The 10,880-nt window shown below is 42.8% G+C and overlaps 1 pseudogene; it reads left to right on the top strand.

The window, feature by feature from the left end:
* Window positions 1-468: 468 nt before the first annotated feature.
* LOC129149112 (non-histone chromosomal protein HMG-14-like) lies at window positions 469-768 on the top strand (annotated as a pseudogene).
* The last annotated feature ends 10,112 nt before the right edge of the window (window positions 769-10,880 follow it).

Below are 10,880 nucleotides of genomic sequence, written 5' to 3'. Positions count from 1 at the left end.
AGGGAAAAGAAACAAACTAGCAAACTAAGTAAAAATTGAAAACCCTAAAGAACATTTGCTATAAACCCCTTTTTTTTTGTAGAGAAACCAGGAATGTATATAACGGATGGGAAAAGATACTTGGGCATATCTAAAATCAGAAGAGGGAGGCCCGGCCTGTGTTATTCAGTGGTTGAGTATTGTCCCATGAACCAAAAGGTCGCTGAGTTCAATTACTGCTTAGGGCACATGCCCAGGTTTCAGGCTAGATCTCCAGTAGGGGGCATACATAAGGCAGCTGATCGATGTTTCTCTTGCATCCATGATTCTATCTCTCCCTTCCCCTCTCTCTAAAATCAATAAAAACATACTTTAAAAAAATAGTTAGAAGAGGGAGGTGAGAAGCCGTAGTGAATATCAGGCAACCCATGTTCGAGAAGGCTCTGAGTAGATGATGGTTCTCAGGCATGAGCCCACCCCACTGCTATGATGCCCAAGAGAAAGGTCAGCTCTGCCAAGGAAGCAGAGAAGGAGGAGGCTAAGAGGAGATTCCAGAGGTCGTCAACTAAACCTGCTCCTGCAAAAGTGCAAATGAAACCCCAAAAGGTGGCAGGAAAGGATAGATGTGCAGAAAAAACGTGCAAATGAAAGGAAAAGGGTAGCAAGTGGAAAAAAGGCCAAAGAGGGCAACCAGGAACCTAAAGATCTACCTTCAGAAAATGGAGAGACTGAAAATGAAGAGAGTCCAGCCCAGATGAAGCAGGAGAAAAAGAAGCCAAGTCTGATTAATATCATATACTATGTCTTATCAGTGGCCCCTATCTCCTTTTTTGTACAATCCAGAGGATTATTTTTATCAACTACTAGGGGCCTGGTGCATGAAGATTCATGCACGGGGGTGGGTCCCTCAGCCCGACCTGCACCTCTCCAATCTGGGAGTTTCTGTCTGTCTTTGCAATCATATGAGCGAATTGTCTGAGACCACAACCCAGTTTGATATGGTGCTCACAGAATAATAGAGGCTTTTTTTTTCTTTGCTCCATTGGTGGAGATTTCCTAAAAGTTGCAGGATATCTTCCCTTTAATTTTTCCTCAACACTGTGACTTTACTTATGTCTCTCACCTTTGCTTTCCCTCCATCCCCCACCCACAACAGTAACTTGCTTCAGGCTCACTTTCCTCTAGGAGATCCTGCAATGCATCTGTCACCAGAATTCCGATTCCCAGAATTCCTGGTGTTCCCGTGCTCTTGGTTTCCGCTTCTGTTCCAGGGACTGCACAAACCAAAGGACTGCAAACTCCAGCCGCCCCCAGAAAAGGCTGACAGGACTGGACACTCCAGTGGCGTCCCCGGGACCCCAGCCGCTCAGTGCAGGTGCACGTGCGCTGGCCACAGGCTCGAAGGGGGCTGGGTCCTGGGGATGCCCGCCACATTGCCCCGACTATGCAGAGGGGGGGTGGGAGTCCCACCCCACCCCCAGCCACTCAGTGTCTGAGCACGTAGGCCCTGAGTGGCTGGGGAGGGGGCAGGAACGCCCACTGCATCACCGCCGCTTGGCACCTGCATGTATGCACGCTGCCCACAGGCCCACCATCTTTGTCAGGTTAATTTGCATACTCACTCCTGATTGGCTGTGGGCATAGCGGAGGTACAGTCAATTTACATATATGTCTATTATTAGTACAGATTAATGAACACAAGTTTTTTAGTAGTTCTAGATACATTTTTGAGAAGGGAATATCACTTCATACGCTTTTTTAAAAGTGTAAATGCTTTTTTTAAAGAGGTTAAATCATTTGTTGGTTGTTGTTGTTTTTGGTACAACCAAAAAAAATAGTGGGATAGTGAATATGGTAGGTGTTGATTGTCTTGGGTGTCAGTTTAACATTCCACAGATGAGGTAGTTTTTATAATCTATCAGAGGCCCAGTGCATGAATTAATTCACTGGGGGTAGGGGTGGTTCCCTCAGCCCAGCCTGCACCCTCTCGCAGTACGTGACCCCTCGGGGGATGTTCGCCTGCCACCAGTCAGACATCCCTCTCACAGTCTGGGACCCCTTGCTTCTTACTGCCTGCCTGCTCATTGCTCTTTACTGCTCAGCTCGCTGCTCTTTAGTGCTGCCATGGAGGCAAGAGAGGCTCCTGCCACTACCTCTGCGCTGGCCAGCCATGAGCCCGGCTTCTGGCTGAGTGGCACTCCCCCTGTGGGAGTGCACTGACCACCAGAGTACAGCTCCTGCATTGAGCAATGCACCCTGGTGGTCAGTGTGCATCATAGCGACCAGTCATTCTGCAGGTCATTGCGCCATTCGGTCGATTTGCATATTAGAGTTTTATTATATAGGACTACTGGCCCGGTGCACAAAATTCGTGCATGGGGGGGTGTCCCTCAGCTCAGACTGCACCCTCTCCAATCTGGGACCCCTAGGGGGATGTCTGACTGTCACAATCTGGGACTGCTTTCTCCTAACTGCTCACCTGTCTGCATGTCTGATCACCCTTAACGACTCTGCCTGCCAGCTTGATCACCCAACTGCCCCCCCTGCTGGCCTGCTTGCCACCAACTGGCCCATCCTGCCAGCCTGATCACCCCCAACTGCCCCGCCTGCCGGCCTAATCGCCCCCAACTGCTGCCCTGCCAGCCTGCTCTCCCCCAACTTGCCCCACCCTGCCAGCCTGCTTTCCCCCAACTGGCCCATCCTGCCAGCCTGATCACACCCAACTGCCCCCCCTGACAGCCTGATCGCCCTCAACTGCCGCCCTGCCAGCCTGCTTGCCCCCAAGTGTCCCCCTGCCAGCCTGCTTGCCCCCAAATGTTCCCCCTACCAGCCTGATCTCCCCCAACTGCCCCTCCCTGCTGGCCTGCTCTCCCCCAATTGGCCTCCCCTGCCAGCCTGCTCGCCCCCAAATGTCCCCCCTGCCGGCCTGCTTGCCCCCACTGACCCCCTGCCAGCCTGCTCGCCCCCAAATGGCTCCCTGCTGGCCTGATTGCCCCCAACTGCCCTCCCCCCCTGCCAACCTGCTCTCCCCTCATTGCCTCTGCCTCAGCCCCACCACCATGGCTTTGTCCAGAAGGATGCCCGGAAGGTCTCCTGGTCTAATTAGCATATTACCCTTTTATTAGTATAGATAATACAAAAGTATACTACTAGTAAATGGCAATTTGGAGTCAGTCATGCATTTAATATGTCTTGAACAGTTTAAATTATTTCTATTCCCATGTTTTTTTGTTTGTTTGTTTCCTAAATAAAACCACTCCTTGATTTTGGCTCTCCTTGTCTGAATTTTGTGCATCTGTAACACCTTTTTTGTGGTAGTCCAGTTTTTCTAAAAACTTTGTCAATGTGCTGTGAAAGATTGAAAATTTGATTATGTAGTATATTTGATATTAAATTGTGAATTAGTGGGACTTTGATGTAACAGCATGTCAACATTTGAAGATATTGGTACTTGATACTTCATTAAGAAAAATTAGCCTCCAAACTTTCAGCTGGAAATTCACCAGAATAACTATTTAGAAAAGAATCACAACTACATGGCTTTACATTTTGGGTACATGTGTTAAGAATTGTGTACAAATTGAAATGTCTGCTTATTTATCCTCAAAACAACCAATAAAATCTCAATTGTGAAATAAAATAAAATCAGAAGATGGAAAAAAATTATAAGTCCTTACTTATCCATAGCTTACTAAATTATCAAATATTGACACTGCAGTTGAAACTTGCTACATAATACATAAGAAGAGCTTCTGAGAGTATAACACATCCACATGTTTTGTGCTTTTCTGAAGCTCACTGTAGATATGCATTTTCAGAACTCTCTCCTAAGCACTTTTCAGCACAGGAAATCTTGCTATAAAGCACTTTATTAAAATATAAATTTACCTTTCTGAGAGTCTAAGCATATGTCCCACTTTCTTAAGAATATATAGTGAACTCTCACTATAACAGACAAAGCCCATAAGTAGTAGTACTTGTCCTCATTTTCCAATATCTGATTTAGGTCAGAGTTAATACTTGTTTAATGAGTGCTGTTATCCCTTAATAGGTAATTCTACCCTTGCTCCCACCAAGATCATAAAGGAAATGTCATTTTGAAGGAGACATTACTGCATATTTAAAATAACTGATTATAAAATCCTATTTGGAGCAATGTCATTGTTTGGTTCCTGTTTAAAAAGGAACATTTATTGCTTACACCTGAGTATGATATAAATAAGAATTAATCATAAATAGGTTGCACATACTACTCATGAATAGGAAACTTTAGCATTACAAATGTTAGTTTATTAACATTTGGATGCACAAAAGCTTGCAATAATATAAAAGTGTTTAGTTCTAAACAAAGGGTGGATGCACCATTCAAAAAGAAGGAAAGATAGAAAGGTTATGCAGTGAGGTTTTATTAAAATATTAAAAATAAAAATCCATTCTCAACAATTACATTTCTCGACATTAGCAATAAAATAGTAAATGATGAGAACAAATACAATTTTGTGAATAGTTGAAAAACTTCTGCATTGAGACTTTATAAAATGAAAATTGATCAACAGTGTGTCAGTCTTTTTAAATTTATTTTAATATGACATGTATTTATCTGCATATTCTTCTCTCTCTCTCTTCCTCTCTTCCCCCCTACTAATGAATTTGAAAACAAAGGTCTCAGTGTAAATGAGTACATCTTTCAATTTGATATTGGTCATGCTTTCATATTAAACTGTAACCTAAAAATATGTCAGTCCTAGCCGGTTTGGCTCAGTGGATAGAGCATCAGACTGCAGACCATAGGATCCCAGATTCGATTTCGGTCAAGGGCATGTACTTGGTTGTAGGATCCTCTTGGCCTGGGCCCTGGTCAGGACTCATGCAGGAGGCAACCAATCGATGTGTTTCTCTCACATCAATGTTTCTCTCTGTCTTTCCCTCTCTCTTTCCACCCAATGGAAAAATATCCTTGGGTGAGGATTAAAAAAATTAAAATTAAAAAATATATGAACTTATGAAAATGTATTTAGTTAAATATCAGTAGAAAAAATCAAGTAAAAGAGTTACAGAAAGCCAATAAAACGTGTTTTAATTTAAGTACAGAAGTTTGTTTGGGACTTATAGTTTATTCAAAATAGAAGTAGAAATTACCCCTATTCCAGCCACTCAAAAGTCATGTCAAAATGGAAATATAAATTACTGTAGCTGAAATGTGAAGTAGTCTTTTTTATTTCTCATCATGGTTTCATATGGGCAGAGAGATTGGTGGGGGGAGTGGGGGAGAGCCATTTTAAGGGAAAATAGAGTATGCACATGTCACCCATACATCCCACTGCCCTAATGTCTTATGATTTACTGTGACATTTTCCATCTGGAAACACTGCATACATACACTCCATAGTAACACTGTGCCTGTTGTAACTCATTGGTGCTTTATGCTTAGGTATAGATGTTGAAAAACCAAAAAAGTATCTATACAAAATTTGGAAAGAGAGATAGAAAAAAAGAGTGAGAGAGATAGGTTTATTTATGAAGCAACTTCTGGATAAAAGCAATTATGGAAAATTCCAAAGTTTTTAAAATTTAATTTAAAAACTCACTGTGAATGATAGGGAATTCTCTCTGTTTTCTATGCATTATTGTCAAAAGTTGAGGCCAATGTACACAAGTCAGTTTGAATCAAGAGTAGAATACAGTCAATTGATTACTCACATATTGTTTGAAAAAAACCATTGGTTTGACAAGTTTAGCTCATGCTTGATATTTCAACATTTGTATATGAGTAGGAACAACCAAAGAAGAACTTAAAAGTGTTGTTGCATTCTGATATCAGAATATATTTGATTGCATTCTCTTCTATTTTAATAGCCTGCAGCTGTGTGAATATAAGGGTTGCCTTCTCTGTTCTCAAAAAGCAAACTCTACATAGTAGAAGATAATTTCCTGTAGTCTAACTTGGAACCAACAATAATATAAAATCATAACATTTATCCCCGACTTCTATCACTCTCTGAGTTCTACAGGAACAATAAATTTACCAGAAGAAGGGTATGAAAAAATCATGTGATTCTTCAAAGGCAGATTACTGAGGTTACTGTGGCAACCATTTTTTAAAAAGCATTGCAATACAATTTAACCTGAAAGAAGATACTTAACTGCTAAAGCCGATTGATTGCTTTAGCTAGACTTTAGCTACTCATTCTGGGCTATTTCTTATGATTGTGAAGTCACATCTAAGAAAAGAGTGGCAACCTAGATATACATTAAGTCTAAACATCTGGCATCTGAGTAGTATATGTGTTGTATGGACAAAAGATTGGAAAATAAAATCTAATTTTTGAAACTGATTTAAACTTTGATATAAAATTATATTAACTATTTTTTGCTCATTCTCTCTAGCATCTTTTAGCTATTGGAAAACATTTTTGGTACTGAACATCTTTCTCTTTTCTACTTTGCTTTCCTTGTCAGGTTGGGGGGAATAATCTCTTTAAGAATTAAGTTCCAAGATAATAAAGTAACTAGTAGGCTGGCCAAGAATGACCCTTGAGCAAGATGTATTTTTTCCCTTCTGCATGGCTAGGTAAACAATTTAATCTCTCTGTTCTTTATTTTCCAACGTGCCAATGGGAGTAGTTCAGGGAACAAGTGTAAAAATATAACATACTTTAAGAATTTAGGTTGTATATAATAAAGTAGGAGAAATTTTCCTACATATACACTCTGAAATCTCTCCTAAAAGAAAAAAAGAACAAAATGAAGAATAAATAATACAATAAACATTTCCATATCCCCATGTGACTAAGAGTGAGAAGTCAGGACTGAAACAATGTTGAAGGCTACTAGAGCCAACTCAGACTCCTGAATAGACACTTCTCCAAAGAGAACATACAGAGGGCTAATAGAGATATGAAAAAATGCTCAATATTATTAATCATCAGAGAAAAGCAAATTAAAACCACTATGAGGTATCACTTGCCAGAATGGCTACCATCAATAAATCAACAAACTCAAGTGTTGGCAAGTATATGGAGTAAAAGGAATCCTAGTACTCTGGGAATGCAGATTGGTACAGCCACCGTAGAAAAAACTATAACATTTCCTCAAAAAACGTAAAGCAGAACTGCCATTTGACCCAGCAATCTCATTTCTGGGAATGTATACTAAGAATCCCAAAACATCATTCAGAAAGACTATATGCACCCCTATGTTCATAGAAGTGTTATTTACAATAGCTAAGATTTGGAAACAGCTCAAGCACCCAAAAGTAGATGAGTGGATAAAAAAGCTATGGTACATTTACAGAATGGAATATTATGCAGCTGTACAAAAGAAAGATCTCTTACCCTTTATGACAGCATGGATGGACTTGAAAATTATTATGCTGAGTGAAATTAATTTGTTGTTTCGGTGTGTGTGTGTGTGTGTGTGTGTGTGTGTGTGTGTGTGAGTGTGTGTGAGCAGGGTAGGGTTCAAGGGTGATTTCTTTCCTGGGTTCTTGTCCAGATGGATTCAAAGAATGATGCCACAAACAAAAGGTGGTAGGTGAGAAGTACAGAAATGTTATTGCAAGCAGATACTATCTCTAAAACTCCTAATTCTAAGTTTCTATTCCTAAGACTCTGTCTCCTAGCTAATGAGAGATAGAGAGATACACTAAAGAGGGTGGCCCCTGCTCTGTTTGTCTTGAGGCACTATAAATCCTGGAGACCCTGTTCCCTTAATCTAGGATCCCCGTTCTTTCCTCAATCGCCACTCTACTACATAGTACCAGTTTCAAAGGCCAAAGCCCACATGGTGCCCCCTCTTTCTTTTCCCTTATTTTGCACCATTCCTCTATTCTCTGTGAAAATATGTTTCCCTTTTCCCTGTATCCTGTGTCTTTTCTTTGTCCTTCACATATGCATCTTACCTGTTCAAGTTGAAGTTACTTTTTTTAATATACTATCTAATAAAAGAGTAATATGCAAATTGACCATCACTCCAACACACAATATGGCCACCCCCATGTGGTCAAAGATGGCCAGCAGGGGAGGGCAGTTGGGGGGGACCAGACCTGCAGGGGAGGGCAGTTGGAGGCTATCAGGCCTGTAGGGGAGGGCAGTTAGGGGCAACCAGGCTGGTAAGGGAGGGCAATTAGGGGTGACCAGGCCAGCAGGGGTGGGCAGTTGGAGACGACCAGGCCTGCAGGGGAGGGCAGTTAGGGGCTACCAGGCTGGCAGGGGAGTGGTTAGGTGGTGATCAGGCTGGCAGGCAGAAGTGGTTAGGGGTAATCAGGCAGGCAATCAGGTGAGCAGTTGGGAGCCAGCAGTCCTAGATTGTGATAGGGATGTCCGACTGCCCCCAGGATCATGCCTAAATGGGCAGTTGGACATCCCTTGAGGGGTTCCAGATTGGAGAGGGTGCAGGCTTGGCTGAGGGACACATACACCACCTCCCCTGCATGAATTTCATGCACCTGGCCTCTAGTATATATATATTGGTTTCAGAGAGGAAGGGAGAGGGAGAGAGAGATAGAAACATCAATGATGAGAGAGAACCATCAACCAGCCAACTTCCACATGCCCCATGATGGGGACTGAGCCCGAAAGCCAGGCACATGCCCTGACTGGGAATCGAACTGTGACCTCCTGGCTCACAGGTTGATGCTTAACCACTGAGCCAAGTTGGAGTTACTTTTGATTTACCTTACGGTACCTAGCAACCTTATCCTGCCAAGTCTTTTTTTACAAATATTTTTTATTTATTTCAGAGAGAGGAAGAGAGAAGGATAGAAAGACAGAAACATCAATGATAAGAGAGAATCATTAATCAACTATCTTCTGCAAGCCTCCTACTGGAGATCAAGCCTACAACCCAAGCATGTGCCTTGCCCAGGGACCCAACCATGACCTCCTAGTTCATGGGTTGATGCTCAAACACTGAGCAGCACCTTCTGCCAAGTCTTGAGACTGAAACAACTAGCTTCCCAGCTCAAAGAGTAAAATGACCTCTTTTTTCATAACCAGAGATGTTTTATTACCCCTATGGCTGTCCTGGCTGCTCAGGTCAGAGCTGCTTTTGATCTAACTTGTGGCTGCTTTAATTGTTCAGGCCAAGATGCCTCTATCCTCTCTGTACCCTCTCCCTTCCTGTGTACCTAATTAAGCTAGCTAGCTAACCCTTATCAAAATAAGCCAGAGAAAGTCAAATATCACACAATCTTGCTTACATCTGGAATCTAATAAAATTAACCGATGAACAAAATAGGTCCAAAGATGTGGATGCATGAAACAGACTGACAGATCTCAGAAGGAAGTGGGTGAGGGAGACGAGAAAAGATTAACCAAAGAACATATTGCATATATGCATAGCCCATGAACACAGACAACAGTGTGATGAAGGCCTGGTGAGGGGTGGGGGTTGGGTGGAAGGGAAAAAGTTGGGGAAAATGGGGGGGGAGACATCTGTAATACTGTCAACAATAAAAAAAAAAACACAATTAAGAATGAAACCAGCCAATAAATGGGTCTGTTGTAGTCAGTTAAACAGACATGAGCAGAGCAAGGATGTTATGCCAGGTACAGAAGATCATCATGGTGGAAAGCCCCAGGTGTCTAGCAATGCACAATCAATTATAGGGTGGGACCTTGGCCCCAAGGTGACTTTTCCTCCCCTAGCATATGGTCATGAGGTTTGGACCCCTGACCTTTCCTCCCTAGAGATAACATCTATACCTCAAGTTGTATTTCAGCTCCAGGTGAGATAAGCAATAAAACCAGCCATGGCTGATATCAGGACCAGCTGGATTGAATAATGGCCTCCCTGCCCTGGTGCTAGCCAATCCATCAGTGGAAACCACAACCCTGAAAGGACACACCTGGAAAGCTGCTGAATATTCTATTAAGATCTTTCCCTGAGACCTCCCCTCCACCCTTAAAACCCTTAGGACAGAGGATCCAGTTTGCTCTCGCCAATACTCATGCCTTTCCCTTCCCCCTCCCTTCCTGAAGGCACATTACCATTAGCTTCCTCCCTCCCAAGTTCCAAGGGCCCTTCCTTTACCTCTACAACACGTTTCCTAAGCCAATTTCTTTTAGGAATTACTGTAATTCACCCAATAAATGTTCTTTTACAGTTTGGGTCTTGCTCTGAATTCTTTCCTAACCAGAACCCAAGTACCAAGGTTGCTAAACCCACGTTTGGTCTGACCATCCCTTCTGACAACTGGTGACATTCCTGCCACCTACCATGGGTCTGGCTTGCCTGTTACTACTTCAGCCAATTAAGCAGAGACAGGATTGAATCATATATGAGTGTTTATTCCAATACTGCTTGAAGTATGGTCATCCATGAAAATCTGCTTTGTGCCTTCCCTCCCTCCCCGCCCCCCCAGCCACATAAGCAAGCTGCTTATATTAGGTAAGAGGACAAAGATTACGTGGGGAAGTGGGCAAAAGCAATTACAGGCATGGGGAAGTAGGCAAAAGGAATAAGAATGGGTATGATGGTTACAGGTTACAGGCAATGTGGGCTGGGGTGTGCTTCTCAGGGGACTCCATTGTTTCGGCAAGAAGGTTGTTAATTTTTCCATGATAATGAGGAGGAAACTGGTCTTGCAAGGTGTGTCAGGCCATAAAAACTGTGAACAATGCACTGCCCTGGGGAGGGGGGAGGGTCATTATTGCTGGCCCCAGGACAGATCATTGGATATGGCCTGGGGACCCCCAACACCTGGGGGCCTTCCTGTAAGCCTACAAAAGGGGGCAGAACCATATCTGCAAGACAAAGACCCCAGAAGGTTATAAAAAGTGAAGCCCTCTGCATGTTTCTTCACTCTGATTTGGAAATTATTCCCAAAGTCCACTAGTGTTAATAAACGGGGTCCCTCCCTTTCTTTAGGAAGTGTGCTTAGTATTTCCTTGGTCTTCTGC

The sequence above is a fragment of the Eptesicus fuscus genome, chromosome 1 (genome assembly GCF_027574615.1).
Source record: "Eptesicus fuscus isolate TK198812 chromosome 1, DD_ASM_mEF_20220401, whole genome shotgun sequence".
NCBI classification, from domain to species: Eukaryota; Metazoa; Chordata; class Mammalia; order Chiroptera; family Vespertilionidae; genus Eptesicus; species Eptesicus fuscus.
This window is presented reverse-complemented; position numbering and strand designations above follow the sequence as displayed.